This window comes from Heterocephalus glaber, unplaced genomic scaffold, assembly GCF_053883595.1.
Source record: "Heterocephalus glaber isolate CG9 unplaced genomic scaffold, H.glaber_assembly_v1.0 deba00000281, whole genome shotgun sequence".
Classification (NCBI taxonomy): Eukaryota; Metazoa; Chordata; class Mammalia; order Rodentia; family Bathyergidae; genus Heterocephalus; species Heterocephalus glaber.
Window position 1 is genome coordinate 31296265 of NW_028258139.1, and position 19864 is coordinate 31316128.

General features: G+C 58.6%; 1 protein-coding gene across 5 annotated transcripts in view; it reads right to left on the bottom strand.

The window, feature by feature from the left end:
• Positions 1-19864, bottom strand: part of Zhx2 (zinc fingers and homeoboxes 2) — a 157772-nt gene that overhangs the window by 91797 nt on the left and 46111 nt on the right. For all 5 annotated transcript variants that reach the window (XR_015440222.1, XR_015440224.1, XR_015440223.1 and 2 more), the window contains exon 2: positions 6153-6223. The gene's annotated coding sequence lies outside the window, so the exon portion shown is untranslated. The remainder of the gene's footprint in view (positions 1-6152; positions 6224-19864) is intronic.

Sequence of the window (19864 nt, forward strand, 5' to 3'; positions counted from 1 at the left end):
CCGCCCCAGCACACATGGTCCACATGCAGTCTCCTATTATCCCCTCAGCAAAATCCTGACAGGAGCAGACAAAATGCTACGGGCTTTGCTCTCCCCTTCTGTCTCCCTCTTCCAATCCATGTTTTTAACGAAATGGCAATGTACACGTGATTTTAAATGAACAGGTCGCACTTGTTTAGGACACACGTGCACCCAGAGCCAGGAATTTGCCGTCTGAGTGGCGGAGCCGGAGCGCGAGACCTTCCTCATGCACGGCCCCTTTCCCACGCTGGCCCACTGCCTGTGCCGATCATTTCTCTACCTTCTCTCCGAGGGACTCCCGACGGCCACCTCCCCTCCGCAGCCACCCTGGGCTCCATGGCATGGCCCCATGTGCCTGCAGCGCTGGCCTTCAGGCCACGTGACCCGGGGCCAGGTTCCCAGCCCCCCTGAACCTCAGCTTCCTCCTCAGCACAGTGCCAACCGTGTCTGTCTCAGGTTGTCTACCTGGAGCTGTAACGAGGCAGTGCAGCCCCGGGAGCAGAGCCGGGCACAGGAGGCGCCGATTACCACAAGCTGTTGCCATAACTGCATGCTTGGTACCATGGGAACACGAGCCCCATCAGCGTTACGTAATGCTCACCGTGGCCCACTGTTTCAGCATTTTAAGTATTACTCTAGGCCTTCTTATGCATTTATTTCACTTTGAACTTCTTGGTAACTGTTCCTTATAGACCAGTGATGCAAAACTTTTAGAGACCAATGCAAAACCCACTTATTTATCGCCAAATGCCAACACTGCCAGTTACACCTGAACACTGAGGTTTTCATCTGGAAAAAACAACTCTACATTAACATCTTTTGTCTGTAGGCTCTCCATCGCTGCTACAGATCGTGTTATCATGGCCAACCTAGGGGTGAGGAAACGGAGGCCCACAGAGACTAAGTATCCGAGGCCACACAGGTAAGGGACCACCAGGTGGTCTTCGCTTTCCTCATCCATCTTTCTCACTGGGGATCCGGACTGTGTGATGAAACTTTGTTTAGCACAGTGCCTGGCATACCGACCAACACAGCGGCGGTGGAGGGCGGAGGGCTTGAACTGAGCTGACTGGGTTGGACAGATGATGCCCAAAGAGGAGGCACTGGCTGCTTCTCACCCTGGCACGCACGCCCTGGCTCTGCACACCGTGCTATCTTATAACCAGCTCAAATCAAGACACAGGAAGCAAACAAGGCTCTCAGCAGCCGCCAGTGAGCCCGGGTGAAATGAGCAGATCAGTGTACAAAGGCATGTTTAATAATGCTGTTGTGCTACTCCATCCTCATGGAGCCATCGTGACAGTCAGCATTAGAGAAGTGACAGCCCTCGACCGCTGCATGGAACCCAGGCCTGGCACCGCGGTGGCTCGTGGTCCCAGAACACTCGCATTTTCTGGCGACAAATGGCACACAGGGATCAGGGGAAACTGATGGCTTTGTGCAGAAACATCTTTGTGGACCCTCTACGCCCTTTGTGGTGTGGCTGCTCTTCTGCTCGCCTGTCAGAAGCGTAATTTTCATTAAATATTAAGAAAAAGCTGTTTGTTAAAATAATGTTGTCATGGTAACCGGGCAGGGGGAGGGGGCCTACAATAGGCTGATGCTGCCCGAACTGCAGCATATTAATCAAGTGCTTGGTTCTGTGCAGAGAGTGTCCCTCTGGGCCTCGGGCAATAAAGAACCTGGAGGATGCAGGTGCTTGGGATTTGCAGTGCTCAGTGGCAAAGGCGTGGGCTCTCATGACGTCCTGTGTTGTATTTGTTGGGCATTGGATAGATGGGTGGGCAGATGGACAGATGGATGGTTTGATGGACAGATGTATAAATGGGCAATGGATGGATGGGTGGATGGGTGGATGGATGAGGGGATGGATGGATGGATGGATGGGTGGATGGGTGGATGGATGGATGGGTGGATGGATGGGGAGATAGGTGGATGGATAGACAGGCGGATGGATGAGTGGATGTGTGGATGGATGGATAAATGGGTGGATGGATGGGCAGATGGATGGGGAGATAGGTGGAAAAATGAATGAATGCCAAAGCCCACATCTGAGATGTTTGTGTCAGAAACGTTTCTGATGGTTTTATTTTTCAGTAGAAAGGAATTTTGCCACAGAATTGAAGAAAAGGTGTCAATGGAGTAAATGAAGAAAGGCAAATTTCTCTTGCCTGAAGGGAGAGCTAATGGGAACACTAAGGGGGCAAAGTAGAAGAGTTTAGAGCCAGGCTGCCTGGGTTTGAGTCCCAGCTGTGTCATCTTCACACAGACCATGCACACGAGGGGCTGCAGCTGTGCTGAGCTCTGAGGGTGCCCAAGGGGACTCAAGGAGAGGAGGCTCTGGAATTCCGAGCACCATCTCTGCTCCTCCCCGAGCTGCCCGAGCACGCTGCTGTTGCTGCGAGCATCTCCGAGGGCCCCACCGAGGGCGGCGCCAGGTGCCGTCCCAGTCCAAAGATGCCAGTGGGCCCGGACCATCCCGGCCCCGCCCCGTTCTTCCCAGCACCAGCACACTCCTACAAATGGCCACAAGGAGTCGTATGGTCCCTGTGGGTTGGGCATGCCTGGAGAGTGTCCCCAGAGGGCCACCTGCTGGAAGCCTGGTCGTCTTGGGCAGTGGCGAGCTGGCAGAGCCTCCGGAGGCAGAGGGTAGCGCCCAGAGGAAGGCAACGGGTCACTGGCGCTGCCCTGGGGAGGAGTGATGTGGCTGCCTGGTGACCTGTTGGTCCCCACAGAGTCCGCTGTTGCCTGACTCCCTCAGTGAGGCTGCGGACTTCCACCATGCACACTCCACACTGGGCCACCCAGGAGGGCCGCACTGTGGGCCGGAGTGACAGGGCTGCCGGGTCACGGATGTGCAGGCTCCGAGCCGTGAGCGGCCCAAACTCCTCTTCCTCACACAACACCCAGCCCTAGGTTGTGTGCTGTCGGAACCGGAATGGACTGACAGACACTGTCTATTGTGTGCTGCAGGATGCACGAGGGCTGCTGCGTGCACTGGGGGAGGAACAAAGAGCCCCTCATGCCACTGAAGGAGCACCTGCGCTGGGCGAAGGACTGGATGCTTAGAGGGGTGCAGGTTTAAACCTCAGTGCAGTGCGTTTCACACTGGTGGGAGGCGGGGCAGCTGGCACTGTTTCCTGAAGGTGCCGCTGCTGCTGGTCCTGCCTGCTGAATGCCAGTGTCCCTAGTGCAGTTCGGCTTAGCTGCCCTTGGTCCCTGAGGTGGCTCTGGGACAGCGGTCACTTCCTGGCCCACCCACCTGGCTGTCCATCTACACTCTCCCAACAGGCCGGAGGGTGTGGCAAGAGCCCCTTGGGAGCGATGGTTTGGCCCTCGCTGGTTCTTCAGAGCCTGCTCTTCCCTCCCTGAAGCATACCCGGCAGCGGTCGCCGCAGGCTGTGCACTGGGCGTCCCAAACCCAGCCCCTCATCCTGAGCCCAGCCAGGCATCTCCTCTAGGGTGACAACACACAGGACTCTGGAGCCTGCCGCCAACACTCAGTCTCCCGGCTCCTAGCCCCCTCTTGCATTCCCCTGCAAGCCCCTCAGGCGGCAGCCACAGTCACACGTGCTCACGCTGCAGACCAAGGAACCGAGGCTCAGGAAAGTTAGGTGACCTCTCCAAGGTCACGCACAGTGGCCGCACCGAACGCACGCTCTGGGTGCAGGGCTGTGCCCATGTCAGGGATCATGTGGCTCACACTGCACCCCCACCCCAAGTAGGGGCAGGGGAGCCCAAGGCAGCCCCCAGCAAGCTCTTCCCACAGTCCCAGGCCCGCGACCAATGTAAGGGGCATGACTGAGCCAGGGTTGACAGGTCAGTGATGGCCTGAGAGGAGCTACGGACCCTCGGTCCTCCGACCAAATGAAGCACTGTTCCGGGCACCCAGGGACAAGCAGCCTGTCATCTGGCCTGGGGACAGCCGACCTCACTGCGGAAGGGAAGGAAGTGACACCCAGAGGGGTCTGGACTCCCTACTCCCCACTCATTGGCCCTAAGCGATTTTCCACCTGGACCAACAGTGCCTCTGTGTGTCTGCGGTCACTTCAGTTCTAAGGCCGCTTTGGGAGGGAGGAGACAGCAGTGCTGTCCCCACTCACTGGGGAAGGGGACATTCAGAGGCATCGCCCGTTCTCCTGGAGGTGTATATGTGGTAGGGGATGGCAGAGCTGCCTCGGACCCGGGCCAGTATCAGAGCCGGTAGGGACTTCAGGGTGGGGCTGCCAGCTGCCTGCTTGCTCCGAGCACCCCGGGCAGCATGTGTCCCCAGCCCTCTCCCCGCAGCTGTGCCAGGGCTGCTGGCGCCGGCTCTGGACCCAGCCCTGCGCCCAGTCCCGGACCTATCGCACACTTGCTGTGGGCTGGCACGGAGCTGGGCCTCTGGGTGCGAACTGGCTCCTTGAATGTTCACGGCTTTTACGGTGAGGAGACGGGGACGTGCCTGAGCCCACAGTGGGCGGAAGGGCAGGGTTCGAACCTGCAGCCTGACTCCAGGGGCTCAGCCCTAGCACGGATGCCACCTCCCGAGTGGCCTCAATGACCGGATCCATCATCTACTGCGCTCCCACTGTGTGCCGGGTGCTGTGAGTGCGAGGACACATCTCCTGCCCAAGCCCAAGCCCTGCGTCCAGGCCCTCCCAGCCTCAGCTCCTTCCCCTTCCCCGCCTTCCACCCTGGCCCTGGCCCACGCCGGGCTCTCAGCAGCACACATGGGCTGTGCACACCTTGCTTCTCATCCAGGCTGTCAGAGCCACAGGAAAACACCACCCGGCCCCCCGCCACCCTGGGTGGGCCTTGGGAAACCCTGCTGCAGCCGGCTGGAGGGCCTGGAGACCCCCACACCGCAGAGGGAAGCGGCATCACGCAGACCCCTGTGCCTGCCAGCCCGAGGCTCCTTGGGGTTTGGAGCATGATTTTCTCAGGCCCAGAGGGCAGCCTGCATGAGTGGCCCTGGCCCTGCCCAGGATGGCGACCTGCTCAGTGGCCAAGCTTATGGCCTCGCAGTGGTGCCCACCAGGTGCCCCCACTGTGCCTCCTCCGGGGCCTGGGGAGCTGGGGTGTGTGGGCTGCCACGTGCTCCCCAGGCCTCTCCCGGGCAGTGCGGTCTGGATCTTGGGCTGTGTCCCTCATTGGTGTGGCCAGCCCGCCATGGTTTCCGCATCCATTCGGGCAGGAGGGCTGCATGGCCTCTACGCCCCGCCCCACCACGCCTGGGAGCTGCCTGTCACACCCACTGGTGCTCGGGTCACAGTGCTGCCATGTGCATGTCTGGTGCCAGCTCAGGTCCAGCCGGCTGCCGCAGTGGGTCCTGGGGTGACTGGTGGGTCCCCTCATCCCAGGGCTTCGGTAGCACAGCCTATCCCCAAAGCTGCCCTCATTCAGCCTCCCCTAAATAGTCCCCTTCTTCCCCTGCTATCCATGTCCCCAGAGACTGAGTCTGTGAAAATGCTAGCTTTGCCAAACTGCTCCCCTCCAGTGTTTTCTGCGGAGATTTCTACAACCTCTGTCTGATTCTGCCAGTGCCAGGGAACTCACTGCTTACCCAAGATCCTACTGCTGGTTGCCACAGTTCTCCGCCATGGATTTGTGCTTAGGCCGAGTCAACGCTGCTGCCCCCTGGCCCAGGGGTGCCCTCTGGATGTTTGAAGGAGGCGCCCTGCCTCATCTGAGCCCCGTGTCCTTGGGGCTTCACCAACCGTGCAAGCAAGTGGGCTTCCTCTGGGCCCTAAGCATGCTTCCCCTAGCTCCGGCTACAGGTTCCCTGAGAACAGCTCCCAGCACAGGCTGGCAGAGGTGAGCCGGGCTGCTGTCCTCGGAGCACAGGGACAGCTGGCTCATGTGCAGGCTGCAGGGGCACCTGGGGTGGGACTGGCAGGACCCCAGCGACGGCACGGGTCCACCTGGGTGCCTGGTGTGGGGCTGTTCTCTGTGTGTGGACGGAGGCAGCGTCAGACTGCAGAGCCTCGTGCCCCGGCCTCCCACCCGTGTCCCTCCCTTCTTCAAATCCAACCTGGCAGTGGCACTGTGCCTGCCTCTGAGCACAAGGTCCTGAGTTTGATCCCTGGTACCAGAAAGCCCCCGAAACCCAAATCCAACCTGGGACCACAGCCCAGCGCAGTGTCACTCACCACACTTGTGTGGCTCACATCCTGGGAATCTTCTGACAGATGCACTCTGGGAGCAGCCAGGGCTTCGGGACCTGCGAAGAAGGGGAGTTGGAGATTAGCAGCAGGCCTGAGCAACTGCGCTTCCGTCTCTTCTCCAGCTGGCTGGGTCACCAGGGCACTGGGTGGAGGTGGGGGCATGAAAAGAAGAGGAATTGGAGCAAGGACCGAGCTGCCCATGAAACAAACCCATATCTCTGGGCTCCGTGTTGGTTCTGAGAGGGACAGGGAAGAAAAGCCCCTGAACCTGGGTGAGTCAGCAGCGAGGGCAGGCAGGCCTTTCAGGAGAGGCATGGGGCACTTCCCTTTGTGCCCCCAGTCGTCAGTGCCTGTTCCCCCGGCAGCTGCGGGCTAAGCACGCGTCCATGCTGGTGAGGGCAGAGGGGAAGCCCTGTGCCCTGTGTCTTGAGTGGGAAAGACATGGCATCCTTAACGAAGGCCTCAACGCATATTTACATCCCCAGTGACTCCTGCCAGGCGCACGCTGCATGCTTTGAACATCCTCGGCAAAGCTGTAGCCAGAAGGGCCAGGCTGTGCCCAGCTGAGGCTGTCTGCAGTGTGGCAAGTGGAGCTGAGCACTGGAGGCTCTGTGCCAGCCGGGCAGCGGCCCCAGTGGCCGGGACCTGCCGCAGCCGTGCTGCTGACCAGGCCAGCCTCGCCCCTGGCTTCTCACAGCCCCGTGCCTGCAGAGCAAAACTTGTTTTCCTTGTTTCTCCAGGAATTCTCAGATGAGCTGAGGTTTCTGCATCCACCTGTCCCTGCTCTCAAAGGACCGCCTTTGGCTGGGGTGAAGAAAATCTTCGAGGTGGCAGTTTGAGCTCCCCGAGGACTTGCCATGCACTGCACACTTGAGCTAGATTCTTTCCAGTCAAGGCGAAATCACCTAAGAGCTTCCGGGAACCGGGACCTGCATTCTCAGAAGCCCCCACCCCAGGCTCGCTGAAGTCTGAAAGGCGCTGGTCTGTGAGGCTCTTCCTCAGAAAGGAGGAGCTGCCCATCCTCTATGGAGGATGCACGCCAAGCAGTGCCATCCCCGATGCCGCCAGCCAGCCGGAAGTGGCACGGGAACACGGCTGGAGGCTTGCTCTTTTCCTCTGCACCCTGCACTGGGCCAGGACTGTGGGGCACAGCCGAGGGAGGGCAGGCGACCTCAGGCCCCGATTGCAGAGCACGGGCAGGTGGCCCCTCTGTCAGGGGCCGGGGGACCTCCCTGACCTCCTTCCTGCAAGGTGGCTCAGGCTGCTGCAGTGACCACAGTGACCGATTGGTTTCTATTCCAGAGTTTAGTCCCCTGGGCGCTGCCCTAGGACTAACCACCCTGCTCAGAGGTACCTCAGGAGACCAGCTGCCCTGAGAGCTCCAGGCACTGGCTGGGCCCACAGCTCATCCACCCCTTACTTACTAGGGATGAATCACTAGCCCTATCCCGAGGACACGGGGGCAGAGTGGCTGAGTGACTCTCCAGGGGCCACTCAGCCTGAAGCCGTCTTTGAGCCCAGGCCGGAAGGTGTGACCAAGGTAGTCCCGTTGCTCCTGGTGGTAAGGGCCTTCTCAACCCAGGTGACCGTGCTCTTGACTAGGACCGCCAGGTTCCCTGTGCTCCTGCCTCACATGCTTCGTGTGAGCTGGGTTTACTAAACAGGCTCACACACCGAGGGGGACGGTCCACAACTTACCCAGGGGGCACGGCTGGCACCGCTCCCAAAATCAGCTAGCCAGCTGGCATTCTCGACTCACCAATTAGTCATTCATCCCTAGGTACCAAGAGGGCTGTTTCAGGACCCGCTTTGGACACCAAAATCCTCATATGCCCAAGCCATTTATGAACCAAGGCGCACTGCCCGCCATAATCTATGCACTCCCTGCAGACCTGAAATCACCTTCAGGTGACGTCACGTCTGGTGTGATGTAACTGCTATGTCAGTAGTTGCTGCAATGCGTTGCTTAGGGAATAACGACAAGAAGAAAGTTTGAATGTGTTTGGTACACACGGAATTTTTCCCCAGGTATTTTCCAGCCATCAGCAGCTGTGGGTGACGCGGTGGAACCAACCCAGGGGTACCAAGGGCTGATGTGTGTGCTCTTCCTCCTGTACATGCTGCAGGGGCAGATGAGCTCACCGGGGTGTGTGGGGGATGTGAATGAGAGTTTGTTATGGGAATGTTCCCGCGTGCCGACTGAGCCACCGAGTCCCGCGGCTGGACTGTGGCCTGGCACAGCCAGAGGCCACTGACCCCAGCACCCTCTGCACGCCCTCCCTGGCTCAGGGCCCCACGCTGTCTCAGGAGTGTGGCCGCCCAGGTGTCCCCTTCTCCCTGTGGGACCAGGCTGGTCGGTGCCCTGCTGAGGTGTCGGTCCCCACCGCCTGGCTCCGAGGCCCTGCAGCCCGACCCCTTCTGAGCTGTCTTCAAAAGTCACTTCTTTCTGTTTATTGCCCGGCGGTCACACAGGTCCTAAAGTCACTGAATTTTCTTTCTTTCCCCTCCTTCCCTCTTCTGTGGTCCTGGGGATTGAACCCAGGGCCTTGGCACTGAGCTACATCTCCAACACTTTTTATTTTTATTTTTAGACAAGACCTCGCTAAGTTTTAAAATTGCCCAGGCTGAGCTTGAATTTAGGACCCTCCTGGCTCAGCCTGCCAGAGTGCCGGGATCACAGGTGTGCACCACCATACCTGGTTTCTTTTAAAATTCAAACTTGAGCATGCCGTTTTAACCTTGCTGCTGTCTTTATTAGGACTGTACTTTGTTACAGACTCCCACGAGTTGTGAGTGGTCCACTGGAACCCTCCCATACTCTGAAGCTCTGGATTTTGCAATTTTTCAGGATGCAAGGCTATCCACAAATGCCGGTATCATTTTAGCAGAATTACCTGCACAGTGGAAGTTACACTGTAGGTACCAATAGCTATATAAATTATGTATATATATGTATATAAATGTACAAAGTGTATCGCTGTTAAATATGTAAATTACTCATTTACTGAGTACTTGCATGACCCACTCCTGTGCTAAGTACAGAAAGGCATTGAAAAGTAAACTCTAGCCTCACCCTGAAGAATGGCGTAGAAGCCAGGCGAGGTGGTGCACCTTGGTAAGCTCAGTACTTGGGAGGCTGAGGCAGGGGGATTGTCATGAGTTCAAGGCCAGCCTCCTCCAGCCTCCTCTCTGCTTGCCTTGCCCTGCTGCGCTGCGGGCTTGCTGGCTGGGCCCCGTCCATGCCCCCTGCCCCATGGCTGAACCTGCCAGTTCTCTCTGGACTCTCTGCCCTCTGTCCTCCCTCCTCAGCAGGGACGACCACCCAGGAGGTGCGAGTGAGAACACTGGCCATGCAGGCTGGCATGTGAGTGCACCACTGACTGCCTGTTCTTATCCTAGCTGACCGGGCAGCTGCTTGAGCACAGAGAGACTGAGCTCGGTGGGGCTGCACCTTGAGTGGTCCGCAGGCCTGGGAGTCTCAGAGCCGGCTGTGTTCCCCATTCACCTGACCCGGCCTGCACCCCTGGGGACACCAGGGACCTGGTCCCCACCCGCATGGAGCACCAGTGCTGGTCCGCGACAGGAGGCCCCAGCCCAGTGCTGCTTGTCCCTTGTCCTCCACATCTGCTCTGTGCCCATGTCCCCCCACTAGGCCGTGGGGCGTGCTGCCTCGCCCCTGCCAGGGAAAGGGTGCTGCGGCCACCGTCCTCGGGTGCCGGGAGCGCACAGCTCCTGCCTTCCCAGACTCTGCTCCCCTGAAAACACGGCTCGAGGAGAAGCAGTCACCTTGCTCTCCCCACGGGCTCCCCTTCTCCCTGAGGCCCAGTCCTCGCTGCCCACTGCTAGACAGCAGGAGAAGCCAGCCTAGGGTGTGGAGAGGAGACATCACCCGAGTCACTCCCTGTAGTGGTCAGCAAACACCTAGCAGCTGAGTAAGGACCTGCTCTAGCAAACGGGTCATTCTGTTCTGCCGTGATAGCAGCTAGTGCAGGGAGGCCGGGAGGGAGCCAGGGCCTGCTGGAAACAAGACGGGAAGGTCAAAGCCAATGCAGGTGGAAATTACAAGCTCTGTTTGTGGAGCCCACGCTTGGGCATCATTCTGCAGGCCAGCAGTGTCATCTTTCTTGCCTGTGTTCCAGACAACATTCTACCTTGGTCACACAGCAGCTTTGAATTCCAGAGCACCACTAGCGAGGAGCTAGGCCAGTAGCTGCCACCTCCTGGACACAACTCTGGGCCGGGCCTCGCCTCAGGCTGGGGCTTCTATCTCCTCCCTGTCCCACAGTGCCCCCAACGAGCAGGCACTCACGGGCCATTTGACAGATGGGAGACCCGGGCCCCAGTGCCACTGAGTAAGCTGCCCGGGGTTATGAGAGTGCGGCTCTGGGTTTTGTCTCCTCAACTCTGAACCCAGGCCTACAGTTTCTGGCGAACGGGGCCATCTCTCCCACCAGCTCCACATACCCCTCAACTAGGGCCCCCAGAGACAGGGAGTCCTGGGTTCAAGACCACACCGGGGTGCAAGGGGGTAGCTAGGCATCGTGAACACTGGACGCTAACTTCTGCTCTCACACTGATTTCCTTTATTTGAACGTATTTTCCCTTCTAAGTTGTCCGGTGCCCTTGTGCTCTTGGAAGATGCCCAGCGCTGGCCTGGAGCTGTCTGTGCTGCTCCAAGTGCTCTGCTCTTTCAGTACCCACAGGCTCTGCCTGCAGCCGGGCGGTGGGAGATAAGGTGAGCCTGGCCTTACTGGGCTGGACGAAGCCTTCAGCGGCTTCCTGTGCTCTCGAGCACCCTACCTCAGGGCAAGGGGCATGAGAGCACAGACTGCAAACCGCGGACAGGGCAGCCAGCCAGGCCTGGAGCAGGCTGGCGGCCCAGGTGGGAGCAGCAGGGCAGCTGGGGCCGGGAAGGTTGGAGAAGGGCAGCCAGATCCCTGTGGACTTGAAGGCCTTGAGGGATGGGAGCCGCCAGGCTGTGCCTGTGGCCCTGGTGCGTGGGGCCGCACAAGTGCTGAGAGGAGGCTCTCGTCCTGCGATCTCCAGGTTGGCTTCAGATCTGAGCAGCTCCACCGGGACCTGTGGTCTCCACAAAGGCACCCCAGGTCGCCTGATCTGGGCCAGGAGAAATTCTCCCGGGCACCAGGCCCAGGGCACCTTTGTCTGGCCTCGGGGATCCTGGCTCCAGAGAGGCTGCTGGCAGCTTCGAGGGGCATGGACGCGTTCGCATCTCAGCTCCTCCGGCTCCCGGAGACGGCCCTGCGGAGAGGCCTAGGTGAGCTGGGACCCGACCTCTGCTCCGGCGATGCTTTCTGACAGGAAAATAAACAACCCCAGCAGAGGAGCCACTGTCCCCACTGGCAGAGGTGGCTGCAGAGAGCAGACCGGGCGGTGGTAACCATCACCCCGCGAAGATGTCACCCCAGGAGCCAGGGCGCCTGCCTCCCGCTGGGCAAGGGCATCCCGCTCCTTGGGGCTCCACGCAGCTCTCACCTGGGTACAAGGAGACTGACCACCTCCAGCTGGGGACTGGCACGTGCTGCTCACCACGCAGACCCTTGGGTCCACAGACAAAATGTCTGCTCTCCCTTGAGCCTTAATTTTGTGACCCATAACATGGATATAATGCGGACTGGATAATATTATGGAAGCAGGGTGGGGTGACCTCACAGTACCTGACTGCAGCTGCCCCCCATCCCAGCGCCTCCTGGACTTTGGACATGGCTCTTTGGTACACAGTGCTGCCTGATACGTGCTGGCTCTGCTTCCCTTCTTTTACACATCTCTTATTTCCTGACCACATTTAACAAAAATCTGGGGATCCAGGAGGTGCTAACGAAGCCCACATAAACCGGGCTTCCCTATGAGCAACGCAGTGGCTCCGCATTTCTTCCCAACGCTATCTTGTTTCCAACCCTTTATTAAATGTCTTAAATATTACTTGCCTGTAGGGTCAAAATAAAATTGCCAGAAGTTTTCACTTTACACTCATAAATGATTCTCACTAAATCCTTTTTAAAAAAAATGTGTGTGAGAGCAGAAACACACTGACACATAGCTGGAAACTCTCCCTAAGGCTTTCCAAACTCGAGTCACATGAACTGAGCGCTCACCCTCCCTGTGGCAGGCGTCGGGCAGATGGACAGAACGCCAGGCCTGGGAAGGGTCTGGCTCCAGCTGAGGCCAAACTCGAACTTCGAGGCAGTGTAGCATTTTCAAACACCAAAGTCAGAATCTGCGTGTGTGTCGCCCGAGGTGGCCAAGTCCACTCGCGGTGCCCCTCTCTGTGCACTCAAGCTCAGGTGGCTGCTGTGATTTACCCCACTTCGCAAGTGAGGAGACCGAAGCTCCACTGTGCTAGTAACTTGCTCAAGGTCCCACGGGGGATGGTGGTGGAGCCAACTGCAACCCACCTCACCCTGGACAGGGTGCTCTCAGGCGCCCACCGCTCACCCTGCAGGAGAGAAGGAGAGCCCCACCCCTCCATCCAACACTGCATCCACATGCTGCCTCTGGGGTGGCACAGGGGGCTGGTGGAGGGCGTGGGAAGAATGGGGCTAATCTGGTGACTGTTTTAAGGTTTTGAAATTATGTAGATGCTACGATGGATGCACAAATAATTACAGTGAGGGCAAGGCCATAAAGTGGCATGGGTCAAGGGGGTGATGACTCTGGCTGGGGGTGACCTGGAAGCCCGCTTGGTGGAGGCGTCACTTAAGCTGGACCGAGGGCTCGAGGACTCAGACAGGAGGCGGCTATAGGAGGTCTTGCCTGCTTAATGCCCATGGGTCTGGGAGTGCCCCTCTCGCCTTTGAGCTGGCCCCACCCGTGCCCCGGTGGGGATGCCCAGGTGGTGGCTGCAGCTTCATGTCTGGGAGGAGAGAAGCACAGGCAGAGAAGAGCAGGGAGGACGTTGGAGCACAGCGCAGATCTGGCCAGAGTACGGGCGGTGGCCCCACCTGCACCTGGTGCCTCTGAGTGGGTCCTTGCCCCTGGGCTCAGGGCCAGGAAGGCAGGGCTGGGGTTCTAGCTGGGTGGGACCTTGGAGAACTCCCAATCTATTGTCTCATTTTGCAGCTACAGAAGCAAAGGCCAGAGACTCATTCACCATTCACGGAAGTCCTTGGGGCAGGATCCAGCAGCATCAGCCCCCAGGGCTCCTGGTGGGCTCAGCCGAGGAGCCTGAGGGAACAGCTTTGGGTCACTTGGCTCAGCCCTTTCTGCACTGCCTTGCCCTGCACTCGGGAAGTTTCCAGGAAATCATGACTGGTTTCTCTGCTGCCACAGTTTTCCTGACAAGACGACATCTGGCTGTGACTCATGCAGCTGGATTTCTGCCCAAGGCTGTGCATCTTGAGTGGGGAGCACATTCCCTCCAACTGACAATCTGCCCACCCAGGGGTGACAGTGGAGGCTGCCCTTGTCAGCCAAAGCTGAGCTCATCTGAATGGCGCCTCCTTGCCTGGCCTGCCCCGAGAAGCGGCTCTGGGCTGGGCTCTCAGATGCCAGGCTCTTCAACTGAGGTTCTTCCCCCCTAGATCGCCACCCCCTGTCTCTGCACTGACAACCTTCCCAACCACTCCTCCCTTGCTGAGCATCTTGCCTCCACAGTCCACTTGATTAGGGTTTGCGGTCCGATTCAGCGGGCATGACGCCCTGCAGAGCTGGACGGCAGTCCTGTCTTCCCACAGTGGCAGTGGACTCAAAGGAGGACTTGTTGTGCACTCACAACCACAGCAGAGACCGCACCAAGGCCAGCATGCACATGCCCACCGCCAGGCCCTGTTCTTGCTGCTCCTGCCTCTCCTGTCTTTGCGCGACCGTCAGCTTCTTCTCAGAGTCACCTCCCTGCTGAGGCCACTCCTGGCCTCTCCTTCCAGCTTCCTCCCTTGCACTACTGTGTCACCACCAGCTTAGTGTCCTTTTCTCACAGCACCGATCTACTTGCGCCTGCTCTGCTCCCATGGCCGCTGGCTGATCAGGACAGGTGCTCGGGCTGCTCTGGCCTGTTCCCCCGGGGACGCAGAGGCCCAGCACAGTGCTCACACTTGGTGAACGAGCGCCCGGATGGAGGAGGAGTGTGGCAAGCACGGGGGTGTGTGCTCAACTTGCCAATGCTCACACTAACTGTGGTGTCACGCATGAGGCTCTGGGAGTCTAAACAGGCTGTCTCAGGTCACGGGGGTAGAGTTATGTCTCCTGGCACTTGTCTGATATAGAGCCCACTGGGCACCGGCGCTTCCCTTCAAGGCTTGGAATCTACACAGTAAGGACTCAGGAAATACTTGCAGATGGGATGATCGAGAATGCTGAACTGCCAGGAAGGGTCCCCTGCCTGCCCCATCTAAGCACTGACAACGTGGGGCATGGGGTACACTGTGGGGGGTCCCAGGAGTCTCGAACAGGTGCTGTGGTTCAGACAAGTTGCAAACATGTTTTGTGGGGCTGACACGATGTGCTGTGTGCTTAGGCGGGCGCGCATTCTCTGGTCCCGCTTGCAGCATGGCTGTCCCGAGCCCTGCAGATGCATGAGCCATGCTGGCTGCCTGTGCCATGGTGGCCCCTGCAGTGCCTGGGGCGGAGTGGCCTGCTCTGAGGAAGGGTGGGAGTCATGCTCAGAAGAGCAGTGGCAGAGTGGCTCTGTGAGAGGGCCCGGTCTGAGGGCTGGCTGTGCAGCGCAGGGCCGAGGAGGGAGCTGCGGGCCACACCGGGCTGCGCGGCCTCAGCCTGATGCGCAGGAGTCCCAGGAGGCTGCGGCGAGGGACGGCATAGGGGACGGGCCGTGTCAGCTCTGACTTCTGCTTCCTAGTGAGGCCACGGTGCTCAGCGCCGGCTCGTGGCTGGGCAGCCCCCAGCACCTGTGGTAAAATGGGCACCATGGCACTGCGCATCTCGTGGGCATCGGCATTGGAAGGAAACAAAACGCAAAAGCCCCCAGTGAAGGTGGCCAGCTGCATGCCCAGGCTCTGAGGTGCATGGAGTGGCTGCAACGCGCGGGCAGTGGCTGGCAGCAGCTGCAGGCTGTTCACTAAGAGCATGCAGCTGAGTAAGTAAAGCTCTTCCCCAGGAGGATGAGGCAGGAAGAGGTAGATGGGACCTCATGGTCAGCTTTCTCTGACTACCTCCACTTCCGGTCTGCAAAGTGGGAACATCGCTGGCCGTGCACACAGGCTTTCTGTGTGAACTAGCAGGAGAGGCTTGGCATTAAGGAAGACCAGGGGACCATGCAGTTCCTTTTCCTGTACGGGGCAGTGTTCAGAAGGGCACGTGCATCCAGGGCTCTTAGAATCAACCTCGGAGGCAAGAAAAGTAGCACAGCAAGATGAGAGGAATGCCCGGAGCTCGCTCTTCCTACGAAGAGGCCTAGCTGAGCATCTCGATTCTCCTGCTCTCCTTCTGCATTCATGCCAGTGACTCAAAACCCCTACCAGATTCTCAGCCTCAAAGCATAGCTTCTTCCCCTCGCTGGAAAATGTGACCCAGCACATGCCCCACAGATGACAGACACGAGAGTCCCAACAGAGCCATCAGGAACGGTCCTCAGGAGATAGACGGCCCCAGTTCACGTCCTGGCTCTGCCAGCTATTAGCTGCGTCACTTCAGCTATGTAACGTCCTTGTGCCTCTAAGACTAGCATTAACCAGGGTTAAGGAGAGGACTTTCTCCCAAGGGTGGCCGAGGATGGCAGGAGCCATAAGTACAGAGCACTCGGAGCGTGTCCAGCGACTCGTGGACTCAGGAGAGCGAGTCAGGGTGACCTGCAGCCGTGAGGTATTTCATTGATAAGAGTTAGGCAGAACCTTGACTCCGCCTGGTGCTCCTCGCATCACCCACACGGAAATAGTTGACTGGGATCAATACATGGAAGGCAGAGCAATAGGCAGGCTGTTTGGGGAATAAAGGGCACATTTAGGCAACCCGTGAACCCCATTCCCAGGCCGCCCAGGCTACCAGAGCCTGACAGTCGCACAGTGACCCGTCACGGACGCCTTTTCCCCACAAGTGGCATCATCCAGGGAGGTGCCAAAATGGGTCTCAAAATTTAAAAAATTATTATTATTAAAAAATTTATAAAGAAGCCCCCCAAAAACAAATTAAAAACAAATTTAACAGGAAGGAGATGGAAATGAACCAGGCGAGCTGCTTAGGGTCTCAGGCACGGCTGCTGTCCGGGGACAGCCACGCAATGCGTTTTGTCCTCCCAGGCTCTGCATGGCTTTTCTATCCTGCCTCCTGGCACATGGTGCAGGAGTGGGTTCTGGGGAGCTGAGTTGGTCCAGAGCCTGCTGCTAACCAGCGGGGAAGCCAGGGCCGTTTATTTACTCTCCTTGAGCTTATACCCCTGACCTCACACGGCTGTAGGGAGACAGGAGGTCATGCATCCCGCATCCCAAGCTGGAGCCTGCGGTCAGGAAATGTTCATTGTGTGCCTAACGTGCCGGGGTTCAGGAGCGATCAGAGCAGAGTCCTTCCCCCCAGGAGCCTGAGTGTACTGGGGAAGCGCAGACTGCTCAACAAGCAAAATACACATAAAATGTCAGGAAGCAGTGAGAAGCGGTGGAGACTCCAGGGGTGCTGCTGTAGCTCTGCCCCCGGTGGCCAGGGGAGGGGTCTTCCAGGTAGAACGCAAGGCAGCATGGGAGAGACGGCGGCGAACACCGGGAGGGGCCAGTGCCAGGGCTGGGGCTGGATTCAAGAGCAGGCCAGGGTGAGGGAGCTTCCACGGAGGGAGGGTGGTGACCACGGTTGCCCCGGGCCGGGCTGAGGCTCCCAGCCTCGGGCTGCGCCAACATGGGCACAGTGTGCGGGCGTGTGTGGCAAAGTCTAACCTGCTCCTGGTTTTCCTCTCCCTTCCAGTACTGGGGATCGAATCTGGCGGGAGTTTGGACTAAGCTCTGTTCCCAGTCCTCTTATTTTTTCAGCTGCCAAGTTGTCCAGGCTGGCCTCAAACTTACAACCCTCCTGCCTCAGCCTCCGGAGTGCTGGGATTACGGGCCTGTGCCTCGTGCCTGGCTGTGGTTTATGTCTTCAGCAAGGAGCTCTGGGGAGAACAGGGGTTCTGAGCTGTGCTGGCCATGGGCACAAGGTGAAGTTGGAGGACAGCAACGGTCACTGTGGTCACCCGCGGGGCAGACAAGATGACAACAGGCAGCGCCACGCTGGGCTTGGTGGCACACCTGTAACCCCAGCACTCTGGGAAGCGGGGGCAGGCGGATCACAGCTTCGAGCTTGGCCTGGCTGACTTAGTGAGACTCTGTTTCAGAATTTGAAAAATAAAGAAGGACAGGGGATGTACCTGAGAGAGAAGTCCCTGGATGCAGTGTCGTGGGGGACTGCGAAAGTCCAGGGATCCCTGGTTGGCACAGGGTGGTCTGGAAGGGGGTGGTCGGACTGAGGATGTGCTGGGGCCACGGAAGAGCCACGATTTCCAGTCAGAGCGAAGGTGAGGGCAGAGGAACTCGGGTCAGGCAGAGGATGCCGGCCCTCACTTGGGGTCGTCCTCTAAAGGCGCTGACGCCTAGCCGGTCGGGTGTGGGAGGCTTCCCAGAGAGTCGGCCTGAGGGTGAGTGGGGAGGTTAGGCTGAGGCGGGCGCTCTCAACTCATCTCATCTCCAGCATGCAGTGTGCCGCTACCAGCCTCATTTTCCGGGGAGGGCAGCAGGGTGACTGTGGTCCCCACAGGAGCTGGCTACATCCTGTTCCCAGACCTGTGACCTTATGGAAAGAGTCTTGCAGGGGTTGTTCCATGAAGAGTCTCGACATGAGACCACCCTGCATTGTCCAGGTGAGCCCGTGGCCCAGTGCCCGAGACCCCTGGAGGACAGGCTCAGAGCCAGAGAGCAGGGGCCGCTGTAAGGGCACGGCCAGGGCAGGAGGGAAGCAGCCACAGTGCCCTGGGCTTGCGAATTTAACTCGCTCCCAAGGGCTGCTTGTAAGTCAAGTTGGTCCGCAGAGGCTCAGGCTCCTTTCCACGGCCTTCACAGTCTCTCTCCTGTGCACAGGCGGATCTCAGTGTCCTTAGAGAGACCTTGGCCCAGGGCTTCTCAGTGAACCCCACCCAGGAAAGGATGCTGTCATGCTCCTTCTAGAGCTCTTAAAGGTTAAATCTGTATCTGAGGCCAACTGGAAGCACAAGAGGCCAGCATTTGGGTTGTAACTCAGGACTTTTTCGTAAGTTAAAACAAAACACTGGTCTTAACCCAAGTTGTTCCTATGTCAGGCCAGTCGTAACTCAAGGGCCCACTGTACAAGGAATGCCAACTGCCAGGGGCAATGGAAGAGGCCAGCAGGGAGTCTCCTCTGGACACCTGGTGGGAGAAGCAGGCCCGGCACACACCTGTAGGCTTCTGGGCCTCCAGCATGTGGGGAGGAGAATGCGTTTCCACCCCTTGAAGCTACCCAGTGGTGTGCTTTATAACAACTCCAGGAAGCAAACCCAAGAAGTGACTGCCAACGTTGAACCCCAGTCCTCAGGTGTGAGCAGCAGAGCTGATGGTACTGGGGGACAGCTTTTCAGGAGGGATCGCTAACCCGGCATCAGTGAGGAAACAGGGGCTCAGAGCCACACGTGCACCAAGCGACAGAGAGGAGTCACGGAGCTGAGGAGCCTGACAACAGGCCGCTCCCGAGCTGCTGCCAGCCGCTACAGAGTGGTCTCTGAGGAAACACGATTGTCCATGTCCTCCCACTGGGTGCCCAGAAAGATATTTATTGGACAAAAGCCAAATACCAGGAATCCAGGCAACACATCCTTGCCAAATCGTCATTATTTTCCCAGGGATGGACAGTGGGGCCTCAAACAAATGAGGCCTGAGGCCTGAGAACAGGTCGCAAGGTCTTCTCACACAGAGCCTCATGCCTAGAACATTTAATGAGGAGAAGCCGGCTCATTCTAGGGTGGCGCTGAAAAGGGGATGGGGCAGTCCTATTTAGGAAGAATAAGATAATTAAATTCAGTCCGTGGAGGGAGCCCTGGGCTGAGGAAACATGGAGGCTGTAGGGGAAGGCAAGAGGCAGAGGCAGGGCCGTGGCTGCCTTCTTGGTGACAGTGATGAGAGGGCATTGCTGGCTGCCACTGGCTGCTTTTCAGAAGGGAAGGTCTCTCCAATGGGCCGGGCAGGCCTGAGTGCCTGTCTCACAGGACACACATGCAGATACCGTGACATACACTGTTGCACACCCCGCCTGCTGCAAGGTCCTGAGGTGTCCCTCAGTCTCTTGCTCTGCCACCTGCATGTCTCAACAGGTATTTGGAAGGCAGGGGTAAGCACTGCTATGCAACGGCCCCAGCCAGGAAGTAGCCATGGTCTCAAAGAGCGGCCCGTGTCGAGGGCTGAGTGAGCTGCACTGCTCCACTCACAGCGGTGCTCCTGAAGGGATGCCATGCTGGGTCCTCGGTGTGGCCAGCAGGGTACTTTCCCGAGTGCCTGCTGAGGAGGGTGCTCTCAGGCATCCTTGGTGCCTGGTTCTCTAAGCCATGGCGCCATCTTTGGGACAGAGGGTGAGCCCCTGAGCACACAGGAGGACCTGCTGAGTGCCAGGGTGGAAGCCAGCTGTACAGCGTGTGGTGGTGCCTGCTCCCAAGTGGCCCTGGGCTGGCACCTGGGGCGGATGTGAGGACAAGCCCTCTGCCTCCAGTGTCCACACGAGAGGGCCGGGGTCCCAATGCCCCACGCGTGTTTGCTGAGGCTGGAGGA